Source organism: Sus scrofa, chromosome 4 (assembly GCF_000003025.6).
Source record: "Sus scrofa isolate TJ Tabasco breed Duroc chromosome 4, Sscrofa11.1, whole genome shotgun sequence".
NCBI lineage: Eukaryota > Metazoa > Chordata > Mammalia > Artiodactyla > Suidae > Sus > Sus scrofa.
In genome coordinates, this window is record NC_010446.5 from 68,368,475 (window position 1) to 68,395,615 (window position 27,141).

General features: G+C 40.3%; 1 long non-coding RNA gene across 1 annotated transcript in view; it reads left to right on the forward strand.

The window, feature by feature from the left end:
* The window catches only part of LOC110260284, a 107,308-nt gene extending 82,986 nt beyond the window's left edge, over positions 1 to 24,322 (forward strand). Inside the window, exons 2-3 of the long non-coding RNA XR_002343277.1 lie at positions 18,281 to 18,514; positions 21,787 to 24,322. This is a non-coding gene — a long non-coding RNA (uncharacterized LOC110260284). The remainder of the gene's footprint in view (positions 1 to 18,280; positions 18,515 to 21,786) is intronic.

Consider the following 27,141-nt stretch of genomic DNA (forward strand, 5'->3'; position numbering starts at 1 on the left):
TGACCTACACCACAGCTCACAGCATTGCCGAATCTTTAACCCACTGAACGAGGCCAGGGATCGAATCCTAGTCAGATTCTTTTCCGCTGCGCCACGATGGGAACTCCAGACATGATCTAACTTTAATTTGGCTGGCAGCTGTGACTTACTTCTGTCTGTTGCTCTGATGGGAGAGGCATGAAAACATGAATTCATCTTTCCTTAAGGACAGTTTGTTTGGTTTGTAGTAAAATAAATGTAACTCTTGGGTCCCTTGAAGGACCCACTTAGGTTACATCTAAAAGCACTTATTATGTTTGCTAGTGTTTTGTTGAGGATTTTTGTATCTATGTTCCTCAGTGATATTGGCCTATAATTTGCATATGTTTGTGTGTGTGGTATCTTTGTCTGTTTTTAGTATGAGAGTGATGGTGGCTTCATAGAATGAGTTTGGGAGTATTCCTTCCTCTGCGGTTTTTTTGGAATAGTTTCAGAAGGATTGATGTTAACTCTTCTCTAAATGTTTTATAGAATTAGCCTGTGAAGTCATCTGGTACTGGACTTTCGTTGGTTGGAAGTTTTTTAATCACAGTTTCAATTTCATTACTTGTAATTCGTCCATTCATCTTTTCTATTTCTTCCTGGTCCAGTCTTGGAAGATTTGGAAGATTGTACCTTTCTAAGAATTTGTCATTTTCTTCTAGGTTGTCTATTTTATTGGCATATAGCTGCCTATAGTAGTCTCTTATGTTCTTTGCATTTCTGTGACGTCCGTTGTAACTTCACCTTTTTCATTCATAATTTTTTTTTTTTTTTTTTGTCTTTTTGCTATTTCTTTGGGCTGCTCCCGCGGCATATGGAGGTTCCCAGGCTAGGGGTCGAATCGGAGCTGTAGCCGCCAGCCTACGCCAGAGCCACAGCAATGCGGGATCCGAGCAGCATCTGCAACCTACACCACAGCTCTCCGCAACGCCGGATCGTTAACCCACTGAGCAAGGGCAGGGACTGAACCTGCAACCTTATGGTTCCTAGTAGGATTCGTTAACCACTGCGCCATGACGGGAACTCCATCATTTATAATTTTCTTGATTTGAGCCCTCTCCTTTATTTTTTCTTGATGAATCTGGCTAAGGGTTTCACCCATATCTAACATCGTTCTCAATGGTGAAAAGCTGAAAGAATTCCCACTCAGATCAGAAACAGACTAGGAAGTATATACTCTTACCACTTTTATTCAACATAGTTTTGAAAGTCCTAGCCATGGCAGTTGGAGAAGAAAAAAAAAAGGAATCCACATTGGAAAGGAAGAAGTAAAACTATCACTGTTTGCAGATGACATGATGCTATACACAGAAAATCCTAGGATGCTACCAGGAAACTGTTAGAGTTCATCAGTGAATTTGGTAAAGTTGAAGGATACAAAAATAATACACAGAAATCTATTGCATTTCTATATACTAACAATGAAAGATCTTAAAGATAAATTAAGGAAAATAATCTTATTTACCATTATATCAAAAAAACAAAACAAAACAAAAAACCTAGGGATAAATCTACTTAAAGAGGTAAAAGACCTGTACTCCGAAAACTCTAAGATGCTGATGAAAGAAATCAAAGATGACACAAATAGATGGAAAGATTTATGATGCTCTTGGATTGGAAGGATCAATACTGTAAAAATGAGTGTACCATCTGAGGCAATCTACAGATTCAGCACAATCCCTATTAATAATAACCAATGGCATTTTTCACAGAACTAGAACAAAAATTTTTTAAATCTGTATGGAAACACAAAAGATCCCTAATAGCCAAAGCAATCCTGAGAAAGAAAAATGGAGCTAGAAGAATCAGGCTCCCAGACTTCAGACTATACTGCAAAGCTACAGTCATCAAAACAGTGTGGTACTGGCATAAAAACAGCAACATAGATCAATGGAACAGGATAGAAAGCCCAGAAATAAACCCACATAGCTATGGTCAACTAATCTATGACAAAGGAGGCAAGAATATACAGTGGAGAAAAGAAAGTCTCTTCAATAAATGGTGCTGGGAAAACTGGACAGCTGCATGTGCAAGAATGAAATTAGAACACTCTCTAACATCATAGACAAAAAGTAAACTCAAAATGGATTAAAGACCTAAATATAAAACCAGGTACTGTAAAACTCTTAGAAGAAAACAAAGGAAGCACACTCTGACATAAACCACACAGTATCTTCTCAGAGCCACCTCCTAGAGTAATGATAATAAAATAAAAATAAACAAATGATACCTAATTAAACTTAAAAGCTTTTGGACAGCAAAGGAAACCATAAACAAAATGAAAATACAACCCATATAATGGGAGAAAATCTTTGCAAATGAAGTGACTGACAAGGGATTAATTTCCAAAATATATAAACAACTCATACAGCTCAATATAAAACAGACAAACAACAAAAAAAAAAAAAAATCAAAAAATGGGCAGAAGATTAAAACAGACATTTCTCTAAAGAAGGTAGACAAATGGCCGAAAAGTGCATGAAAAGATAGTCAACATCACTAATTATTAGAGAAATATAAATCAAAACTTCAATGAGGTATCACCTCACAACAGCCGAATGACCATCATCAAAAAGTCTACCAACAATAAATGCTGGAGAGGATGTGGAGAAAAGAGAACCTTCCTACACTATTGGTGGGAATTGGTACAGCAGTATGGAAGTTCCTCAAAAAACTAAAAACAGAGCTACCATATGATCCAGCAATCCCACTCCTGGGCATCTATCCAGAGAAAACTATTAATTCAAAAGACACATACACCCCCAGTGTTCACTGCAGCACTGTTTACAATAGCCAAGACATGGAAGCAACCTAAATGTCCATTGACAGAAGAATGGATAAAGAAGATGTGGTGCATATAGACAATGGAATATTGCTCAGCCATAAAAAGAATGAAATAATGCCATTTGAAGCAACATGAATGGACCTAGAGATTACCATACTAAGTGAAGTGAGTTGGAAAGTGAAAGACAAATATCATATGATATCACTTATATGTGGGATCTAAAAAAAGAATGTAAATGAACTTTTATTTGCAGAACAGACACAGACTCACAGACTTTGAAAACAAGCTTATGGTTACCAAAGGGGACAGACGGGGATGTGGACAGATGGACTGCGGGTTTGGGATTGGCCTATGCACACTGTGGTGTATGGAATGACTAGTCAATGGGGACCTGCTGTAGAGCACCGGGAACTCTATCCAATATTCTGTGATGGTCCATGTGAGAAAAAAATCTGAAAAAGAATGGATTGTGGACATGTATAACTGAATCACTTTGTTGTGAAGCAGGAATTATCACAACATTGAAAATCAACTATACTTCAATAAAATTTTAAAAATGAAAAAAATAAATGTTTATAGGAAATATATGAAATAAAAGATATATTAAGAAAAAATATTAAAAATTCCCTTTTGCTGGGCATCACACTAGGGCAACAATCTTCAAACTCTTTTTGTCTCAGAACCCTGTTATACTCTTAGAATTATTAAGTCTCTCAGCTTTGTTCGATGTGGGTTGTATCTATTGATATTTTCTGCATTAGAAATTAAAACAGTTATACCTAATTCATTTTTTAAAAGCCCATTACATTTTAATATACTACATTTTAATGAAAACTATACTTTTCAAAACAAACATTTATGAGAAGAGTCACCTTGTTTTACAATTTTACCAGTTGCATTTATGTTTGGCTTCCTGGAAGACAGTTGATTTTTTCATATCTGCTTCTGCTTTCAATCTATTGTGATATCGTACTTTGGAATGGCTACCCTGGGGTAATTTCAAGTCAGATATGTGAAAATGCTGTGGGAGATGGTAAAGCATCATAAAAATGCTAGATGTTTGCTGTTTCTATACAGGGATGCTAAACTGGAAGTAACAGAAAATTCCTCCTTTGAGGCTCATCACACCTCTTTGATTTAAATGCACCAGAACTCAGCCCATCCATAAGTGAGGTGTTTGTTCCTTCATACAGAGCTTCAGAAATAACATTCTCACAGAAATTAGATGAAAAAAAGTCCATTATTTCACCAGATGCCAAAGAAATCTCACTCCATGCCAGACAAACTGTGGTTTCAAGAATTTTATGAGATACAGTGGAGAAAACTGCGTGTGAATCTATACTACCTTAAAAAAGTTTTTACATGAATTTGTTTAAATCTGATCTGAATACCTTTGAAAGGTAGGAATTCTGAGGCTCAGCGACATTAATGGAAAAAATGACTTGCCAAATGTCTTACAGATCCCATAAGTGGTAAAATTCAAAATCTGGTTTTCTGATTCTAAACTTCAATAGGTTTTTTTCCTCACATTGTAATGCCTCTGGTGGTTTATCTCATGCCCATGAGCCTCTAAAGAAGAGAGAAGGAGGGAAGATGAGTCTCATTTAGGGGAGAGAGAAGAAAGAATATAAGGAAAACTTTTAACCATTTCTGCAGCCCGCACAACTGAAGGAAGAATTGCCTTTGGATCATAGTGTCTGGGGAGATGGAATGGGAAAATGTAGGACACTGCATTGTTGGCAGGGGTAGAAGATAAAGATCCTTAGGACAAAATTTCTCTCCTTCACAATTTTATCCAACTTCATCTCTGACCATAATGGGGTTTCTTCAGAAATCTCTGATGGAAATAGAACCCAAAGTTAGGAAATTAGTTCAGTATTAAATACTATCATGTGAATGCCCACAAACAGTTAAAGATGCTGTCCTTTCGCTGCAAGTGACACTCAAAAAAGATTGTTAGTGAGTGCAAGTTCATGTGCCCAGTGCATTGAGACCAAACAAACTGAAACGTGGAAGTTTGGAGCAGAGAAAGGTTTATTGCATGGCTGAGCAAGGAGAATGGGTGGCTCATTCCCCCTCAAACCCCAAACTCCCTGAAGGGTTTCAGCAAAGCATTTTAAAAGCCAGGTGAGGGAGGAGGGTCATAGAGTATGTGATTAGCACTTGTGCAATTCTCTGGTTGATAGTGAGGTAACTGGGCAGTCAATGTTATCACTCCTTAGGTGCCAGTAGGTCTGGGGACTCATCATCATAAAGCAGTTAATTTCTTCCTTTTGGTAATGGTTTTAGTATCTGTAAAACAACTTAGGAAATGTGCATCAGATGCTTTTATTTAGGTACTTCAGAGGGGAGCTAAAGTAGAGGATATGGAGGAGGGGGTCTGTCTTGGGAAAGTCCCATAGGGTCCTGCATGGGTACAAGATCATGAGTGATTTATCCATCCAATTACCAGCTGGGCCCAGAATAGCAAGGACAAATGATTGCCTGTCAAGTTTTTCGTTTCTTTTCATATGGCTCTCTGTTGTCTTTCTAAACAACCCTTTTAGAAACAAGCATTTTGCTTTTCCAATATGGTGTAATCAGTTGGACATTCCCCAGTTACTAACTTAATTGACCCGTCTGGAGCGTGAAATTGTCTGAAAAGTCTTCTTTTAGCTTTTCTTGGGTTCCATGATATCTACTCCTTCATACCTCTCTGAAGGATCCTTTGCAATCTGTTCTTGGCTAACCCTTAAATGATGAAATGACACGAGATCCTTTTCTCTTTTCCTTAATTCACTCTCCCTCGTCAATGCATCCAACTCTCTTGGCTTCTGTATCCACTAATTTGCTGATGATTCTAAAAGCTCTATCTCAGGTCCAGATTTCTTTCTAGCTTCAGATCCATCTATCCAGTTGCCTTTTAGCGGTCCTACAGGCTTTTGAAACCAAACATGTCCAAAATGGAACTCATTTTTATTGCTGTCCCCCAACTTACTTCTCCTCTGCGTTCTCTACCCAGCAAATGGCACCGCTGCTTATGTAACTGTACAAATCAGAGACTTTGGAGGTATGCTGGACACATCTCTCTTTCACCCTGTAACTTTGTTTTTCTCCTCTATTCTCAATACGTCTGACCCTAGATATGTAGATTTTTCCCCCCCCATACTGAGCAATCCTCCAACTCTTGGTGGATAGTGACTGGGTATCCTCAATTGTGACGCTGCCTATTTGGAGATAGAGTCAGAATCCTACAAACTGCCCCCACTTCAGACGCCCATCTCAAGTCCACATCTCACCTGTACTTCTGACCTATAAATGAGGGTTCCCTTGAGCCCCCTTTTAGGTTTGATAATTTGAGAATGCCTCACAAAACTCAGAATTTTTTTTTTTTTCATACTAGCTATATTGGTTTATTTATAACAGGATACAACTTAGAAACAAATGGAAGGGATGCATGGTCAGGGTAAGTGGGAGGCTGCACGTGGGTTCCATGCCCTCTCTGGCTTTGCCACCCTCCGTGCATCTCCATATGTTTACTAACCCAGAAGCTCATCAAATCTTGTTCAAGAGATTTTATAGAACTTGGTCTCCAGCCACTCCCTACCTCTTCCCAGAGGTCAGTGGGTAGGACTGAAAGTTCCAAACCTCTAATCAATTGGTCTTTCTGTGACCCTAAGTCACATAACATAAATCAGATGTTCTCTAAAGGGGTTCCCTATGAATAGCAAAGGACACTCTTATCACCCAGGAAATTCCAAGGGTTTTAGGAGCTCAGTGCCAGGAACTGGGAGCAAAAACCAAATATATTTCTTACTATATTACCAACCTCTCATAAACAATCAATCACCAAATTTAATTCTGGCCACTGTAATATTAAGCCAGGCTTATTGCAGTAACTCCCAGGATAGATGAAGGTATCTCGCTGACTCTGTTCTTCCTCCCACCAGTTCATCCTTGGCTTTCTGAAATGTAGATCCAATCATGCCACTCTGTGCCTCCTAAAGCCAGTCCTCATTGCTCTTAGAGTAGGTTGTTATTTTCCCATTCCATCTCTTGCCATTCCCTTTCCTTGCATTCTGCGTATTAAACCATACATTTCTTTTGTCTCCTAGAATGAACTATGTTCTTTGTCTTGCTTCCTAACTTCACAAATACAGTTTCCTCTCTTAGAACAATTTCCTCCTTTTCTCTACCTCTGTGCCTTTCTAACTCAGTTGTGAGGTTTAAGCCAAAATATTAATCAAGTTCTTTTTAATATCCCAAGGGAGAGCTAAATACTGCCTCCATGTGCTTGCATAGCATGTGGAACTTGACCTTAGCCCTTACCACAGTGTTCCAACTACCTCTTTACCTGTCTGAATCTCTGTGTGGGGTGTTAGCTTAGGGCAGAAACCATGGTTACCTTGATCATGGTTCTATCCCTAGCATCTAGCGTTATTTTGGGGATATGTTATGTGACCTTGGGCAAGTTATTTAACCTCCTTGTGCCTTCCTGTTCATCAGACTATAAAATGGGAATTGAAATAGTACCTTCCTCATGGGGTTTCTCTGAGCAGTGTCCATATATTTACAACTTAGGGTGGAACAGTCAGAGGTTGTCTCAATCATCATGTCTAAACAAATTTTGTCCTGTCACTTCGGAAACCTCCCACCTTGGCTCTTAAAGTCCATGTAAAGACAGCAGAGCCTAATGATTAAAACTTGGATTCAGAAGCCAGGTTGCCTGATTCCGTTGTGAGTTCTTCCACTCACTGGCTGTGCAACTTTGGGAAAATTATCTAACTGTTCAGTGCCTTCTAGTTTACCCATCTATAAAATGGGAATAGAAGCAGTATCTACTTCATAGAGTTGTTGGGTCCTCGGCACATAGTATAGATATCGTAAATGTTTTTAAATAAAATTAAAAATATAAAGAGGAGGAGAGAGTGTGCTGATATTTGGTGCCATGTGATTATCCGTGACAATCAGTATGGAATGACTTCTCCCTGGGTTATGGCTCTGAATCAAATTCCAAAGCAAGCCAACTTCAGCAGCTCATTTATTGGCTGTCTACACTAGCCACTGATTAGTTTCCAAGAAACCCAGAGTTCCTAATGGAATGCAGCCTGTCCTCTAGGGGAATATGGTATCTGGGAAAGGGGTGCTTGAGCACTGATGACTTTCAGGTCAGGATCCACATAATTGCTGCAACTTACAATGCCATTTACCATGAATAAATGGCAGCATGTGTAGGGGACAGGATGAGTTTGAAGGGGCCACACAGGGGGATTCTCCACAAATGTGAGCTTTGTGTCCGGTGGCTGGCAGACTTTGGGATTGCTTCTGATAGTGCGAAGAACAACTGCCCTTTGCCTAAATTCTTGTCACAGTATATCTGAACATAAATGCTGACGTATCTGTGATAGCTTAGTTCATTATCTTGGAAAGCACAAATGTCCATAGTGATTTAGTCCCCAATTATTCAACATGTGGCTCCTCCTCTGTTCTCCTTCCTTTTCTGGCTTTTGACAGTCTCTGTACCAAGTAGCTCACGCATAAAGAGGCATCAAATCAGATATGTCCATTTTACTACTCACATTATAAGCCCTGGAGAAAGGATTTTAGGCCAGAGAAGTACAATCATTGTTTCGATAAAGAGTTTGGACAAGCCTTGTGTTATGGATTGAATTGTGTTTCCCACACAAAAATATGTTGGAGTCCTAACCCTCTGTACTTCAAAATGTGATCTTATTTGGAGATAGGGTCTTTATAGAGGTAATCAAGTTAATATGAAGTTATTAGAGTGGGTCCTCATCCAATATGATTGGTGTCCTTAAAAAGGGGAAATTTGTACACGAGATATACATAGAGGGAGTACCGTGTAATGCTGTATATACATCTGTACAGCTATGTATAAGTCAGGCCTAGATCAGATCCTCTGTCATAGTCCTCAGAAGAAACCAACCCTGCCAAAACCTTGACCTTGAACTTTCAGCATCCAGAACTTAGGGTTGTCCTAGCCCCAGGGGAGGGAAGGAGAGCCCTTCCCCTGGCCACTTAACGTCAGCAGGGCTCCAGATAGATTCTTCTGGCTGGTTCTACTGGGTTTGCTCAATCCAGAAATTTTATATCTTAACACCCCGATTATTTTCTTTATAACACTTGTTGTCTGAAATATTTATTCATTGATTTGCTTTTTTGTTACCTCTCATTCTAGAATGTAACTTTGTGAGGGCAGAGATTATTGGGGGGTTTTGTTGTTTTATTATTATTTTTTAATTTACTGCTGTATCCTAGCTAGCACTCAGACAAAGTAAGTTCTTAATAAATATTTGGTGAAGGAAAGAAGAAATCCCAAGGGGTAGAAAAGATGGTGACATGGGAGTTCCGGTCGTGGCGCAGTGGTTAACGAATCCGACTAAGAACCATGAGGTTGCAGGTTTGATCCCTGGCCTTGCTCAGTGGGTTAAGGATCCAGCATTGCCGTGAGCTGTGGTGTAGGTTGCAGACGCGGCTCGGATCCTGCGTTGCTGTGTCTCTGGCGTAGGCCGGTGGCTGCAGCTCTGATTTGACCCCTAGTCTGGGAACCTCCATATGCTGCAAGAGTGGCCAAAGAGACAAAAAAAAAAAAAAAAAAAAAAAAGATGGTGACAATTTTAAGGAGGAGATGAGAGCAGATCGAATTATTTAAAAATATTGTCTATTTAGCCAACAGGGATAAGATTTATTAACTGTTTTATTTCCTATATATTTATTGGATCTTCTGAGCCAGACACTATTATGGCCTGTGAATTCAAAGTGAGTTAAAATACAGCTTTTGTCCGTGAGGGGGCCTGTGTTTTAGCTGAGGAGAGAGAGCTGTGTGTGTATTCTGGTGTAATCTCCACCACTGGCAAAGGCCAGAGGGTTGCTGTATGAAATGTTGACATGACTCCTCTGAGAAGGAGCTCTGAAGGTCTTAAGGCTTTTTACTTGAGTGCAAGAAACGGTGACCAGTACATCCAGTGTCCCTCAGAAGGAGGTGGGTGAATTACTTCCTCTCTGCTGTCTTTTCATAAGTATTTCATTAGTAGTGATCATGTGTACTAGGCTAGAGATACAAAAATAAGACAGGGTCTTTGCTCAGAGTCTAGAGTGGAAGGAAATAAGAAAACCCCAAATAGTCAAATAGTCACACCAATGGAGGGATGGATAAGGTGCTGGGGAAATGTGGGGAAGAAACTCCTTCACCTGCAGTGGAGTCAGAGGATGCCCTCTGGGGAAGGTGGACTTTGAGTTGGGCCACGAAGAATGACAATTTTCAGATGTCCAGCCAGGAGGAAGGTAACCCTGCTGGAAGGACAAGTCCATGTGAAATGAGGAGGCATGTTATGTTTGAAGACCTACAAGAAGTTTAGTATTGTTGGCACAAAAAAGTAAGAGGGATACGAGATGGAAAAATAAATGGAAAGTAAAGTCTGGGAGTAGACTGTAAGAGTTTTGCCTTTTATTGACTGCAGTGCTGGTTTTCTAGCTACAATTAGAATTATCTGGGGAACTTTTTTTTTTTCTTTTTAGGGCCATACCATCTGCATGTGGAAATTCCTGGGCTAGGGGTCAAATTGGAGCTACAGCTACTGGCCTACAAAACAGCCACAGCAACACCAGATCCAGGCTATGTCTGTGACCTACACCACAACTCATGGCAACACTGGATCCTTAACCCACTGAGCAAGGCCAGGGATCAAACCCACATCCTCATGGATACTAGTCAGGTTCTTAATCTGCTGAGTTGCAATAGGAACTCCTGAGGAACTTTTATATAAAGCCAATGCCTGTCCTAGTCCAAAAGATTCTGATTCAATAGCTGTGGGGCAAGGCCTGAACATCAATATTGTTTTCAAACTTTTTATTGGAATAAAATTTACAGGCCTGTTCAGCCTCTACTCTAGACATAAATGGCCCCTGTCTAGTCTCCAAACGTGCTCTCTTTTGTTTGTTTTTGCTATGTCTCTTTTCTTTTGCGTATAATGCTTCTAGAATGTCTTTATTTTTGACCCTGTTTCTCTAATTCTGAATTGGCTATCATGACTCAAACCTACCATCACTTGCTTCAGGAAGTCTTCTCTGATCTTTCCAGGTGTTATGAATCCCACCCTGTATTTGCATAGCACTTTTACATAATTCTCAGTGCTTGGTGTCCAGTTGATTTAGTTTGGGTCACAGGTAGAACACCATGACTGAGCTGTTCCACCCAGATTGAATCCAATAGGGGAGGTGAAACTGGGTGCTGATATTAGAAGGGGGAATAGATACGGGACATCAAAACAGCAAGTGTACTTTTTAATATTGTATAAACTTGTATTGTTCCTGAAAGTATTTAAAGTGGTTGTCTTTCTACTAGACTCTCTGTTCCTAAGGGCAAGTACTACATGGTATTAATCTTTGAATGCTTAATTCCAAGCCAAGTTCCTGGTTCAGTGTTTTGTTAAGTGAATGGTTCTTGCCCTCTGTTTTAAGGATAATGGGTTTATTCTAAAGTCTGTTCTGAATAGCATTCATCCTTTCTAAACTGTTTCTGCTTTATTCTCCCAGGTTTCCAGAGTTTTTACAGAATGACTTTTGAAACTATCACCACCAGAAAACATCTTGAGAATCTCTAAATTAGCTTCTTTCCATTTGGGCTCCTGTGAAAGTAATGCTAGAATGTAAGAGTCAGTGATGGGATGCAGCCCCCCTCATCCCATGGACGAGTGCACTCTGTCCCTGCCAGGATTCAGATTGGTAGGTAGGGGGAGAGTAGAGATTCCTGGAATCAGGGTGAGAGGAGCCCAATGCATATTGAATTGATTGGGTTGACAGGCTACTATAGGGGTAGAAAATGTTGCTTTAATTCTGTCCTATCTGCTGAACTGTCTCTAAGGATCCCTTTTAAAAAACTTACATTTAAGGGAGAAAGAAGCTGACAGCCAAGGAAGTTTACATTTAAGTGCTAGTTTACAAGCAATTTTCCTCAATCTTGGGTCACTTCGAAGTTGCCATTTAATGGGTAGCATAGTGTTTCCCTGGAGAGAGGAGTGTGTTCCGTCAAACTCACTACTCCTTAAGGGGCAGATTTGGATTTGGTTTCATGAACAGTAATGCTTTTTTTCATAAGGTGCACTTTGCCTCCATACAAGATGGTATGATTCATAGAATAAAGCTCTTATGCCTTAATTTTCCTTTGCAGGAATAAAGCCTATTTCCTGCAGCTATAAGTCCTATTGTAATAAAGCTGGGTCCTCCTACAATTGATTGTTATTTTATGTAGCCACATTAAATATCACAAAATGCTTTAGAAGGGGAGTTGAAAGCAAAGAGAAGGAGGAAGAGAGAATAGATGGCAGGGTAACACCTGGTGGGGCTCCCTAAAGAATGTCTCCAACACCCAGATTCCACTGGGGCTCTGGAGGAAAATGGAGTGGATGGCTGAGTTGTTTTTTTTTTTTAATTGAATTGCCCATCCCGATAGCAATTTGCTCAGAGCCATCAGAGCTCCTAAGAATGAAGGGAGACCGCAGAGCTACTCTCTCCTTCCCTCCTCACCTCCCTCAGCAGATAACTGGGTGACTGAATTAACTCAATAGAAACTCCTGCCTGACACCCATCCCTCCTTTTTCCCTGTGGTAGCAGCACCTTTCTTTTCCTTTGGAGTAAGGGGGACCGTCGACAGGCACCCTGCTTACCTACACTTCTCCCATCTGAGACCTCACAGCTGGCTTACAGGAAAGAGTCCAACTCTTTGGCGCAAGATACAATCAGGCAGTATAATCAAAGGGCTATTTTGGGACTAATAATTTGGCAGCAGAAAGTAAAGGCAAGGAGTTAAATTAGCAGCCAATTAGAACAGTTTGGCAGGATATGGGCTGCACCCAGGAAGACATTGTGCCAGAACTATTATTTAGACAGAATTTGGCCAATGAATATAATACACTGAGGGCCTATTAGGAGCCAAGCCCTGTGTTATGTGTTTTACATACATTATCTCGTTTGTGACAAAAGTAATTCCCCCCCCTCTAAAAGCACCCATGATTTTCTGCTGTGGCACTTTTCATAGCTGGTAACTATATACTTATTTATGTAGTTAGTTGTTTTGATATCTGAGTCTACCCTCTAAATTTCCAACTATGTGCCTGGCCTCTAGTGGATGCTTGAAAAGTTTGTTGAGTGAATAAATGACTATGTCTTAGTTACAACTTGTGTACCATAGATTCATAAGAAGAAACCTCATGGGATACTAGGAAAACCTAATAACCAGTATGCAGGAAAGGGCTAAGCAGGGCAGGGTTTTTTTTTTTTTTTTTTTTTGTCTTTTTGCTATTTCTTTGGGCCACTTCCGCGGCATATGGAGGTTCCCAGGCTAGGGGTTGAATCGGAGCTGTAGACACCGGCCTACACCAGAGCCAGCCAGAGCCACAGCAATGCAGGATCCGAGCCGCGTCTGCAACCTACACCACAGCTCACTGAGCAAGGGCAGGGACCGAACCCGCAACCTCATGGTTCCTAGTCGGATTCGTTAACCACTGTGCCACGACGGGAACTCCCGTAAGCAGGGCAGTTTTGAGAACCTCTGCCACTGAACCTTCACTTGAGAACGGGCCGCTAATATTACAGCTCCCAATGCTTCTGCACTATGGCTCCCAGTTTAAATTCTCTTGGGATACATTCTGATTGGCCCAGCTTGGATCAGGTGTCCACTCATGATCCATCAGCTATCACCAGAAGGGCAGGGTCACATGGTAGGAACTGTCTGCAGGATGTGCTTTACAGGGAGGTGTGTTTGATGTTCTCTTTAGGCATGCTGTAGTATTGTTGGCTATGAGTTCAGTGTTAATGAATCAACAGTATAAATAAGGTATCTTTGAACAGAAACACACACACATAAGATAAGATTGTGTCTTGACTGGTTGATGAAAACATTGTGACTAGAGACTAGCAGGGAACTAACCCTTTATTTTCCCTAGGAGCAATGGTTCAATATTTGCTAATTAAGTGTTTGCGACAAGTCTATAGAATATAACTTCTGCAGCTAATGAGAATCAACTGTAGTTGGAAACTTTTACTTCTATCAGCAATGTATGAGAGTCTCCAGTGAGCCATATTCTTGAAAATGTTTATAAATTTTTAAATGTTTTTTAAACAGATTAAAAATTTTTGCCCATCTGGTAGATGTGTAAAAATATATATACACATATTTCACTTTTACTATATATGTATATATGTGTGTATATTATGTATTGTATATAATAAATATTTTATATATATATAATATAATTGTTCCCAATCTGTGACTTGCCTATTCATTTTTTATTCAATTGAAGTATATAACTGATGTACAATACTGTGTTAGTTTCAGGTGTACAGCAGTTATTCAGTTATGTATATAATATATTCTTTTTCATTTTATTTTCCCTTATAAGTTATTATAAAATATTAAGTATAGTTCCCTGTGCTATACAGTAGGTCCTTGTTTGTTATCTCTCTTTTTTTTTTTTTTTTTTTTGGCTGTACCCACAGCATATGGACATTCCTGGGCCAGGAATTGAACCCATGCTCCAGTTGTGACCTGTACCACAGTGGCAGCAACACTGGATCCTTAACCCACTGCGCCACACAGGAGCTTACCTGGTTATCTGTCTTATCTATAGTAGTATGTGTATGTTAATCTCAAACTCCTAATGCCTTTTCACTTTTATTAACTGCATGTGTGATTCTCTTTCTCTTCCTTCTCCTCCCCCTCCTTTTCTCCTTCCTCACTACCCTCATCCTCTCCTCCTTCTTCTTTCTTTTTCTTCAAGAAGGTCTTTGATCTCCTAAGTCCTTTGCATCTTCATATATAATGTTTTAGAATAAGTTTGTCATTTCCCACTAAAAATTCTGCCGGGGTCATAATCAGCATTGTGTTGAATCCCTAGTTTATTTTGATGAAAATTGTCATCCTAACAATTTTTAATACCTCATTTTTAAATAAGAACCCTGTGGAGTTTGGTGTAAGTAACAATAATAGAAGAGTAAACATTTCAGTCATTGTGATATTTTTCCATTGAAAACTAGCTCTCATTGGAGTTCCCATCATGGTGCATCAGAAATGAAACTAAGAACCACGAGGTTGCAGGTTCGATCCCTGGCCTCGCTCAGTGGGTTAAGGATCTGGCATTGCCATGAGCTGTAGTGTAGGTTACAGACATGGCTTGGATCTGGTGTTACTATGGCTGTGGCGTAGGCAGGCAGTTGTAGCCAAGGATGGCAGACAGCAGCAGTCTTCCCTACAGGGAATAGGGAAAGTGAGGAGGGTACCCGTTGTAGGGGGAATTGATGTCAGGTTGGCTCATCAGTTACCAGGGATACCAGCAGCTGGGTCAGGGGGCAACCACGTAAGAAGTTAACAGTGAGCATTTTCCATTTTTGGATTCATCCTTCCCCATGTGTTTGATCATTTTATTCAAAGATGATGATGCTTCAGACTCATTAATGGCACCTGTGGTCTAATTTTTTTTTTTTTGGCTGTGCACTTGGCATGCCAAAGTTCAGGGGCCGGGGATTGAACCCATGCCATAACAGCCACCCAAGCTGCTGCAGTGACAGCATCGGATCCTTAACCCGCTGTGCCACAAGGGTACTCCCTTAAGTTATTTTTATGACCAATCAACCAGGGAGTAATTGAAATCCTGCTATGCTAGGTGACATGGGGACAGGAAATGATGTATGGCATATGGATTCTGCTGCTGTAATCTTACAACATACTTGGGTAAACAGGATTCAGATGCCTGCAACATACCATAGAATATCAAAAACATACACAGTACAGACACCTAGAGGAAAATTTACATTTTAAAACATGTTAGTCATAATTCATACCCTGTAACTGCACAATAAATTAGAAAATAGAGATTCTCATTCTTTCTTTGGAGATTGCATTATCTTTTAATTTTTATTTCTTATTTGAAAGTATGCATTTATATATTTATTCGCTCTCTTACTTTACATTTTTGTCTGTCTACCCACAAGAATGTAAATTTCATGAGCAGCTCAGGTTTATTTTGAGAACAACTTGTAAATGACACTTACACGCTGTGGGATACATGATTCACTTCCTTTAGGTTTCATAATCCCTTTGTGTGCTAATGGGATGCAGGAGACCCAGGAACCCGCTTCAGAGGTCAGAGAGAACTTCCTGGAAGAGGTGACATTTGCCCTGAGTGAGAAAACCTCAAGGACACATTTATAGAAGTGGATTGATGGGTCAGAAGGAGTGGGTATTTAACATTGTGTTTGTTATTGCTAAACTGTAACCTTGTGTTTTGAAGAAAGAGTGGGAGTTTATCTGGTAGAGAAAGGTGTAACAAAGGGATGCTATTCCTGGCACAGGGAACAGTAGGAGTAAAGGCACATGTGCCAGAAGTCATTCATTTTGGTGGGATATAACGTGGAGCATGGTCAGACACAGGACTGTAGAAGAATTCAGGGCCAGGCTAAGAATTCAGTGAGCTGAAGGCATTAGGGCTATCTCTTGGTGGAAGTAAACCACAAGAGAGATTTAAAATCTCAATAGGATTTTCTCCCATTCCATGAGTTTTTCATTTTTTTTTTTTAATGGTTTCCTTTGCTGTGCAGAAGCTTTTAAGTTTAATTAGGTCCCATTTGTTTATTTTTCCTTTTTTTCCATTTGTTTATTTTTAATTTTATTTTTATTACTCTAGGAGGTGTATCAAAAAGGATATTGTGTGATTTATGTCAGAGTGTTCTGCCTATGTTTTCCTCTAGGAGTTTTATAATATCTGACCTTATGTTTAGGTCTTTAATCCATTTTGAGTTTATTTTTGCAAGGGACTAATCTCCAAAATATACAGACATCTCATGCAGCTTTATATATATTAAAAAAACCCAGCCTAATCAAAAACATTTCTTCAGAGAAGACAGACAAATGGCCAAAAAGCACATGAAAAGATACTCAACATCACTAATTATTAGAGAAATGCAAATCAAATTACAATGAGATACCAGCCCACACTAGTCAGAATGACCATAATTAAAAAGTCTGCAAACAATAAATGCTAGAGAGAGTGTGGAAAAAGGGAACCCTCCTACAATGTTGGTGGGGATGTAAATTGGTACAACCATTATGGAAAATAGTATGGAGATTCCTTTAAAAACTAAATATAGAACTATCATACGACTTAGCAATCCCATTCCTAGGCATCTCGCCAGAGAAAACCATAATTCAAAATGATATATGCAACCCAGTGTTCATTGCAGCACTATTTATAATAGCCAAGACATGGAAACAATCTAAATGTCCATCAACAGAGGAATGGATAAAGAAGATGTGGTACATATCTATAATGGAATATTACTCAGCCATAAAAAGAATGAAATAATGCCATTTGCAGCCTCATAGATGGACCTAGAGATTATCATACTCTAAGTGAAGTCAGGCAGAGAAGTACAAATATCATATAATCTCACATATGTGGAATCTAATAAAACGTGATACAAAAGAACTCATTTATTAAATAGAAACAAACTCACAGATTTTAAAGTCAAACTTATGGTTACCAAAGGGGAAGCTGTCAGGGGGGAGAATAAATTGGGAGGACGGGATTAACACATACACACTACTGTATATAAAACAGATAACTAAAAGGACCTACTGGATAGCTCAGGGAAGTTACTCAGTGTTCTGTAATATGGAAAAAAAGAATGGGTATATGCATATGTGGAACTGATTCACTTTGCTGTACACCTGAAACTAATGCAATATTGTAAATCAACTATAATAAAATTTTAGAAATAAAAATTTTTTAAAATGCTTAGAAAAAAAATCTCAATAGGATGTAAGGCAAAGATTAGTAGGGACACGAATGCGTTTCTCTGGATGGTATCATCCCTCCCTTCTTTCCTCATTTCCTGCATACCTGACTTGCCTTCCTGCCTTCCCACATTTATGGAGCACCAAGTCCATGCCAGGCACTTAAGAAAACAAGGCAAAATCCTGCTCTAATGGAGCTTGCCTTCTACTGGGGGAGACACACAATAAACAAGAGAACAAAAGGAAGGAAGGGAGGAAGGAAATCTGGGGGCATGAACGCTATGGGGGAAATAATTAAGTGAAGGAGAGTGCGGGGTGAGAGGGAGGTACCCACCCCACCCCTGAAACCTGGAAGGCGGGTGCTGCATCCCTACTTCTGGCCCAGTCCTGCCTGTGCCCTGTTCGCTGCAGGCATCACTGCTCACCCAGCCCTGGGATTCCTCTCCTCTCTGAACTTCTGGTTTTGTGGTACCTAACAATTGGGCTTTCAGTGTTCATTTTCCATCTCCTCTGTTTGATTGGAAGTTCCCCGAGGACAAGGGCTGTGTTTTCAAATTCAGATCCTACACTAGCGCATAATTCCTTGAAGCACACAACCCAGATTTAAAAAAAACTCCCCAAAACTCCATTGTTGAAAAATGTAGCAAGTGTACATTTTCTGTTCTTTCTTTTCTCTTATTTCTCAGGTTGTCTGCATGAAACATGGTCACGATGCTGAGGAAACCTTTTGCTCCTGCTGAGTACTTACCACCTGCATCTTCAGTCCTTGTGAGAACCACATTGTTCCACTGGCAATAAATGGAGGGCCTCCCAGGCTGCGCTTCTCACCTCATAATGAGAATTACCAGCAAGCCTGCATGGATTCAAAGTGATGTGAGCCTGCTGCCCTTTTTAGTAATTAATGATGAGAAAGGCAGAAGGTGCGATATATTTTTTTCTGTATTATGAAATGTGTGGGTAGGTTTTCAGTGCCCAAGTTTGAAAGTGAGCTATGCTTTTGGGTCTTTGGTTGCACATCATGAAACAGTTTCAGTTTGGAGTGAGATAATGGCTTCATTGGGATCAGAGGGCTTTCTAGAGATTACAGAGGCACTTTGCCTGGGGGTTTAATTGCAGACAGTTTCAGTAAAAATGATGTTAGATTATTCATCATCAGTTGATTTAAGCGGGAAATAGATTATGATTAAAAACATGAGTTAGAGGTGTTCCTGTCGTGGCTCAGTGGCTAATGAATCTGACTAGGAACTATGAGGTTGTGGGTTCGATCCCTGGCCTTGCTCAGTGGGTTAAGGATCTGGCGTTGCCATGAGCTGTGGTGTAGGTCATAGACGCAGCTCGGATCTAGCGTTGCTGTGGTTCTGGCGTAGGCCAGTAGTGACAGCTCTGATTGGATCCCTAGCCTGGGAACCTCCATATGCTGCGGGTGCGGCCCTAGAAAAGACAAAAACAAAAACAAAAAACAAAACCCAAAACACACAAGTTAGAGCCACCCTGAAAACCTTCAGAAAATTATAATTCTAGGCCCTCATAGCAGAAGTTACCTTTTTCCAACTTGATAATAGAGGCTCTGTAGTAGCTGATTCTAGAAATGTGGAGTGTCAGAACTGGAAGGAGCAGTAGGGATCCAGCCTCTCCTTCCTGTGGATGTGAAAGTGAAATGTGGAGCCATACAAAGATTTTCTGAAGATCCCTTGGCCAGGCAGTGTTGAGGCATGCGTACAGACCAGGTCTTTTGACTTGTTCACATGCCCCTCTGTTACTGATAAGTGATGATGAAAGAGCTTTGTGGACTGTAAAATCGTACACATATGTGAGCTATCATCATGCCATCATCTCCATGTGCTTCCTCTAATCCTAATTTGACCTCCCTGGGCCTTGCTTTACTTGTGTATAAAATAGGTGGCACTAGTGGAGGTCCACATTCTCTTATGTTTCTAAAACTCTTTCATGGCTCTATTTTTAGAAAATAGAGGTAGTGGTTGAAAGAACCTTGGAATTCATTAAGAACCTCCTAAATTTTACTTCCATTAATCCTCCTCCTTCAGTCTTATCTCTTTCCATGTGGGCCCATCCCATCCCCTGATCTACCAGTGCAGCTCCCCAAATGCCCCGGGTTCTCACATCTCAGAGCATCTGTGTATGACATGCTGTCTGCTGTCTTTGCCCTCCTAAGTTCTATTTGTTCTTTAAGGCTCTGTTTGAGCATCAGCTTCTCAGGAAAGTTTTCCTGATGTCCTCTTATGCGCCTCTCTAGCACCCCATGCCTCCTGCTACACCATATTCTAACTGTCTGCTTGCATCTCTGCCTCTCTTGCCAGGCTCTGAATACTAGTGCCTCCCTGCACTGTGTCTGAGACATAGGAGAGGCTCAATGAGTGTTTTTTTTTTTTTTTAATGATATGTAGATATCATTATCTTGATTTTTTCCAAGAGATGACCAGCAGCTCCACCCTGATGTCTTTTAATCCTTTGACTTCTGGTCATTGGCTAGTGGACACAGCCAATTGGTGGCTTGGATGGAATAACGAGAGTGTTATGATTCATCCCTTGATGCCACTTTGCTGATGGAAGGAGCTCAAGGTGATTGACATCTGAGCCTTCATTACTGAGGACAGTATGAAGCTAGTCGCTTGCCATCTGAGTACACCAAACCACCTTTCAAGGAGAGAGCTTTGGAAAGATACACAGCAGACTCCAAAGAAGGCATAGCCACTTCTTTAAATTTTTTAAATTTATTTTTAGGGGTGCACCCTTGGCATATTGAAGTTCCTAGGCTAGGGGTCAAATCAGAGCAACAGTTGCATGCCTACAGCACAGCCACAGCAACGCTGGATCCCTAACCCACTTGGTGAGGCCAGGGATACCAGTTGGGGTCTTAACCTGCTGAGCCACGACAGGAACTCTGGTCTCTTCTGAATTTACAAACTGTAGTGTGCTTTGGCAGCCTCTTTAGAGTTTTGGGGAGAGAGGTGTAAGGCTTCTCTCCCTGCAGCTGGAGAACGGGAGGAGGTGAGCCCGTCTCTAAAATTCTCAGAGCTTTTCTACTCTGAGTTTGCTGAGTGGTTTTTAGTGTGTGTTAACTCAGTGTGTGCTGCTAATTGCTGCTGATTGCTGGTAAATTGCTGGCAATAGCAAGTGACTGTCTTGGCAGAAGCAAAGGCATCTCTCAAGACAGGAGGAGTAGAGTTAGAATGGTGCCTATACCCAGAGGCCCAGAATGCCCAGGCAGCTCAGCAGGCCACTTAGCAATGGGAGCCAGAAGGAAAAGCACCCTTGGGAGCCCAAGGCCACCGAGGGTGTGGAGTGATTCTGGCAGGAACTGGGACTCCGCTGTGTTAATTTTCATGTTAAATGATGACTGGCAATTGGCCACCACGCTTGAGGAAAGTTGCTTCTCAACACCTCAGTTTTTCAGAATTCTTAAAGGAATCCAGGATAAAATATGAGAAGTGATGGCAAGTGGAAACAAGGGAATTCAGGATTTTGATAATGTGATCGAAATGAATGGAGGGTATGTGCAGGGCATGTAGCAGAAAAGTAGTTCCAGATTGTTGCAATTACCTAATAATTGTTAGCCCTCTCTCCAGCATAGTTATGAGGGAGGCTTATTTCCCGTCACCCCTACTTTTCTTTCTCTCTGGGCCTGGGGCGGGGGTATGGAGAGAGGGTACACTCAGTTCTTGAGCTTACCGGCTCTGTTGTAGTAAGCTTTAGGAACTAGATGGAGTTTAATGTGTTTCAGTCCTTCCTGCTTTTTCTTTATTCTTCTGAAAATTTAATCCAACCATTGACCCTGCCTGGATACGATTTCCTTTTCTTTGATTAGGATGGAATGCGTGTGTGTGTGTGTGTGTGTGTGTGTGTGTGTGTGTGTGTGTGTGTGTTTATCCGTCCCTGAGGCAGGTGCATGGTGGGAGGCCAGGCTACTTTCTTGGTAACTTGGCGTAACTTGGGATAACTTGGGGTAACTCAAGAAAGCAGACATGAAGGGATGGAAGGCTTGGCTCTGGGGGGGTCTTTGGATCAATGGGGGCCTCTGAGGCCCAGTTGGGCAGATTACTCTGTTGGAGCGAAGCCACCACAGCCAAGCATGGTTGATCAGTGATTTCATCACTTGGGACTATTGTAGGAAATAGATGGCATACTCAAATGGTCAGTTGGAGAGAGTTTAATGAATAGGTTTTTTTTTTAGAGATATGGGCAGGGCCAAGGAAATCAACAAGGGATGAGGAAGCACCCAGAGAGCAGCGATAATGGAGAGTGCCCTGTGATGAAAACTGGCAATCCCATGGAGCCACCACTAGGAGACCGAGTACCACCTGAGGACTGAAGCATCTGGCCAGTTGTGGTACATCATCCCCCTCTCACTGGAACATCCACAAGTATTATTAAGCCCACTTTACAGATGAGGCATGTTAAGGAATTTACCCAATACCTCACCTCTGGTAAGTGGGGAAACCAAGATTTGAATGGAGATCTGTCTGAATCTAAATGTCATGTCCTTTCTGGCTGCAGCCATTACATCTCTCATTAAGACAGAAAGAGGAGGAGAGAGGGATGTCATCACCCTTACCTGCCCCTTTTGTTATGAAAGCAAAAGCTACTGTAGTCACCCCAGCAGACTCCTGCTTATTTCTCATTGGCCAGAAGTGTGTTCCATGACCCCCTTGCATGGCCCCCTTACATGCCTACACCCCTCCCCTCCAGCTGCAAAGAAGGTTGGGAAGGTGAGTGTTTGGCAAGTGGAAACACTCACAAGGAAAGTGACAAGGGAGTAGGAGTTGGAAATGATTTTTGGGTCATCTGACTGGTTGTTGACTTCTTTTTTACCATTTTTTATGGTACATCCTTTCTTTAGATAATTTGACACATTCCATCTGGTTTTGGTCAATTAATGCAAGACTCTTCACTTTCTGGGTATTTAAGGTGACAGCATATTTCCAATCTACTATGTTTTGGTTTTACAGTTTAGCTCTGAATGCATTTTGATCTTTCCTATTTCTTGGTTTATGAGAGCAACTTCACATGAAAGCCCATGGGTGCTAATAGTAATGCCTATGGTACCAGGATTTGAGATTAAGAGTGAAAAGTCCTAAGCATATTCCCTGGCACATAACAGATATTCAGCAAATGGTCACTATTATCATTATTCATCATCTCTACCTTCGGATGAAACTTGGACGATAGAGGAATATCTTGGAGGGAAGAGGCTGGCTATGCAGATGGTGTTAAGTGGAATTTGGATGTGTGAGCCCTGGTTAAGACACCAAGATGCTGCATTCTTGGCGAAGTATGTAGAATGGATGGAAGGGCAGAATTCATTAGTTCAGAGACTAGCTAATAGATGTAGGATGATTTAAACTGAATAGGGCAGGAGAAGAGAGAAAACCACAGCCAGATAAATCAGTAAAATAGGTTCTGTAGAGAATAGGAATTGTGAGTTAAAAGAATGGTAAAATTGTGAGAAACTGTTGGGATTTTGAGATGATTGGGAAAGTGAACTCGTTTTGCTAACCTGGTCATATTTTGATTATGTCGTATTTGCTTTTGCTTTGCCTTCTTAACATAATCTAAGACAAGCACCATCCTAATTTTCTCAAAGTGGATGAAGTAGATTCCAAACCTAGAGATGGCATTTAGTCTAGATGATGAAAAAAAGATGTTCTTGGGTGCTGCCTGAGGGGTCTATGGAAAATCATAATGGTATCATTTATAGCACATTTACTTTGTGCCAGGAACTGCTCTAAATACTTTAATTTCATTTAATCTTAACAATAGTCATACACAGTAGATACCTTTACCATTCCTGTTTTATAGCTGAGGAAACTGAAGGACGGGGAATACGTGACTTGACTAAACTCACCTAGCTCAAAGTGGTTTAAACCCAGCCATCCTACTCTGGAGGCTAGGCTGAGTCCCTGTGTCAATATGGGTAAGTTAGGTCAGCTTAAATTAATTTTTTTCTTTGACAGGTTTACTAAACTGGCAATTAGGGGCAATGTAGTTGTAATGTGCACTTGCTTTTGAAGTATTCTATTCTATTATAGAAGATGATTAAGTTTATAGGCAAAACATTTTAGGATACATTAGATATAGATAAGCAGCTAGTAAGTAGAGCATGTGTGTGTCAAACACAGATGGGAAGGAATAAAAGGGCCAAAAGATGTCTGATGTTTGTGAAGTCCTAGGTGCTAAATATCCATTTTATAAATGTACATGGGGTGTATGAGATACTAAATATAAAAAGGCATGAAATATTTAGGTTACTAAATGAGCACATAATATTCACGAGGCCCTAATTCACAGCAGCCATTCTGGCCCCATGTGTCCTCTGCCCAAGAAATGCAAATAAACCCAAGGGCTGTTCATTGGCTGACTGGTGCACTATAGCTGTGGCCAGAGGTACTTGTCCCCTTGTTTCTCTAATGGAGACAATGTGTGATGGGCTCAGGGCACCTTCCATCCTTGGGCCCCCATGCTCAAGTCTCAATTTTAATCTTTGTAACCATGCCATCAGTAGGAAAGGTGTGAGTGTGTATGTGTGTGTGAGTGAGTGAGTGAGAGAGAGAGAGAGAGAGAGAGAGAGAGGAAGAACACAAAAGAACACAGCTAACCCAGGATTTAAGAAGCAAGGTCCTTCCCCCATTTCTACCCTATCTTAAGTGCATTAATTTATCCTAGCCTCTTTTCTTTCTTTCTCACTGTGTGTTATAAATGGATTTTTTTTTTTTTTTGGCCATATCCATGGCATGTAGGAGTTCCTGGGCCAGGGATCAAACCTGCACCACAGCAGTGACAAACCTGGATCTTTAACCTGCTGCATCACAAGGGAACTCCTGTAAACGGATTTTAAACCATCCTGTGACTGCTTGGTGATATTTTTGGATTTGATCCACAGTGAGAATTACATTTCACATAAAAATCCAGTATCTGTATGTCAACATGTACACATGTATGAAACCAAAATACGAATTCCATGAAATTTACCTTTACCACATTGATGAGCTCTAAAGTGGTCCATTCTACTTCATTTAAAAAATGTTAATCAGGAGTTCATGTTGTGGCTCAGCAGAAACAAATCTGACTAGTATCCATGGGGATGCGAGTTCAATCCCTGGCCTCGTCCAGTGGGTTAAGGATCTGGCATTGCCATGAGCTGTGGTGTAGGCTCTAGAAGTGAGTCGGATCCCACATTGCTGTGGCTTGTGGTGTAGGCCAGCAGCTACAGCTCCGAATGGACTCCTAGCCTGGGAACTTCTTTATGCTGCATCTGTGGCCCTAAAAAAGAAAAAAAAATGTTAATCGTACCACACTACATTGTTGTCATGTATTGTTGTCATGACCCACAGTTGGAAAAAAAACATTAAAGGGGCTAGGCTTGACTTTTGCTCTTTTGCTATCAGGGCCTTGTGCAAACCTGCCCTACCTGAGCCAATGGAACCTTGTTCCTGACATCATCCAAATGCCTTGACCAGAAATGAATGGGCATTTACTGGGGAGCCCAAAGACTTGTGATCTAAATAGTTTGCATATATTTCTTCATGTAATTCTCTTAATCATCCTATCCATTTGATATTTTAATTCTCCCTTCACAAATGAAGCAAATGAGGGTGAAGTTGTGTGATTCACCAGTGGTTACAAAGGTAACGAGTGGGGTAGTTGGGACTTGAACCTAGGACTGTTCAACTATGTTTTCAAGACCAGACACCCCTCTTCTCTATCAGTGAGATTCCTGTCCCCAAATCTCTCCTGTAGAGCCACTCTGGAGCTTGAATTCCCTTTCCATTTTCCTTCCTGAATTTCAAACCCTCTCTTTGGTATATACACCACTGAAATAACTCAAGTAATGATTTTGTATGGCAGGGTTTTTTTTGTTTTGTTTTGTTTTGTTTTGTCTTACACATGTGTGTTTGGCAACCATCTTCAGCCTCATGAGTAGTAGTATATATAACCTTGTCTGATCCTCACAAATATTTCTATTTTGATGGCTGCAAGAGCTGGCATGGTAGAAGCAGTTGTCTGTTAGGTTGTTTCTAATGACATATGACAGTCTTCCTCCTTAACTGGGAACAGCATGTATATATGATTTATTCTTCAAGTTGTAACTCTGTAACAGGTGAAGTCTCAGTTGTTAGTATTTAATATCCTCTATAAGGCCTAAAATTATTACAACAGAATGTGAATGGCAAAATGGCAGTCATATTAGGTTCAGTAAAATTCCATATTATCCTATGATTTGTTTATGTATGAAATAAATATGCCAGTGTATGGCATTGAAAGATGTCTAGAATCATAGAATTTTAAAGCATCAGGGAACTTTGTTGAAATTGGTCAATGTCTTTGTGCTTGAAGGTTATTTTTCAAACGGGTTCAGGGTGATATCACTAGAAGGGACATGAATCATGCATGAATAAGCAGAAAAAGATCCTAGAATTATTTTGAGAGAATGGAATCTTGGTCACTTAAAAAAATACAATAATTATAAGTACACACATTTATTATTTTGAAACAAAAAATGTATAAAGCAAAAAAAATATACTCTTAATACCCAGAGTTAACTTTTAACATTTTAACTATATTCCACTCCAGTTTTCTCAATACATCTCAAATAACATAGATGTTCATATGTTTACAAAATTGAGATGTCTCACTCTATTAAAATATAATATCTTCTGATTTATATTTCAATTGAAGTATAGATCATTTATCTCTGCTTTTTTAAAAATTCAATTAATAAAGAACCTTCCCCTATGCCACTATATAATCTTTATAAATATATAATTTTAAATCTATTCCTTTCTTGGACATTCTGGGATGTTTTAGGATATTAAAAGCATAGTCAAACATTGCTTTGTTTTTACATGCAAAATTGTGAAATCCCTACATACAGGAAAATCGATACAAGAAGCTAGAAAACATTGAATATGTAAACAGTTCATATAAAAGCAATTTTAACATTAGCGTTGCCTATTTGCGGTGGTTTAACTTATGAGGGCTTATTTAGTTTTGTTTTTTGAGATCGTAGGTATTTGATTATTCTCTATATATTTGACTTTATACCTCACGCTTCCTCCAAACCCCTCCTTTCTGTCCTCTGATTGGAATGCTGTCCATGTCCTTTTTGTGATTGATGTTAGCTGATGGTGCTGATCAATGAAATAATTGGTGTCAACTTCAGAAAGAACATCTTTTATTAGTGACATTCTTTGACTAATAGGTTTCTCTTTAAATGTCACGTTTCCATGGTAAGATGTTTCAGTAAGACCTAAAGTTTCAATAAGTTACAATTTTTTTTTTCTTTTTTGGCTGTACCGCAGCGTGCAGAAGTTTCCAGGCCAGGGATTGAACCCGAGCCACAGCAGACTTGAGCTGCTGCAGTGACAATGCCAAATGCTTAATCTGCTGAGCCACAACAGAACTCCAAGTTACAATTTTTAAAAAAAATAGGTTTATTATATAAAGAAAGGAATTTGAGGAGTTTCTTGGTGGCTCAATGGGTTAAGGACCCAGTGTTGTCACTGCTGTGGCGTGAGTTTGATCCCTGGCC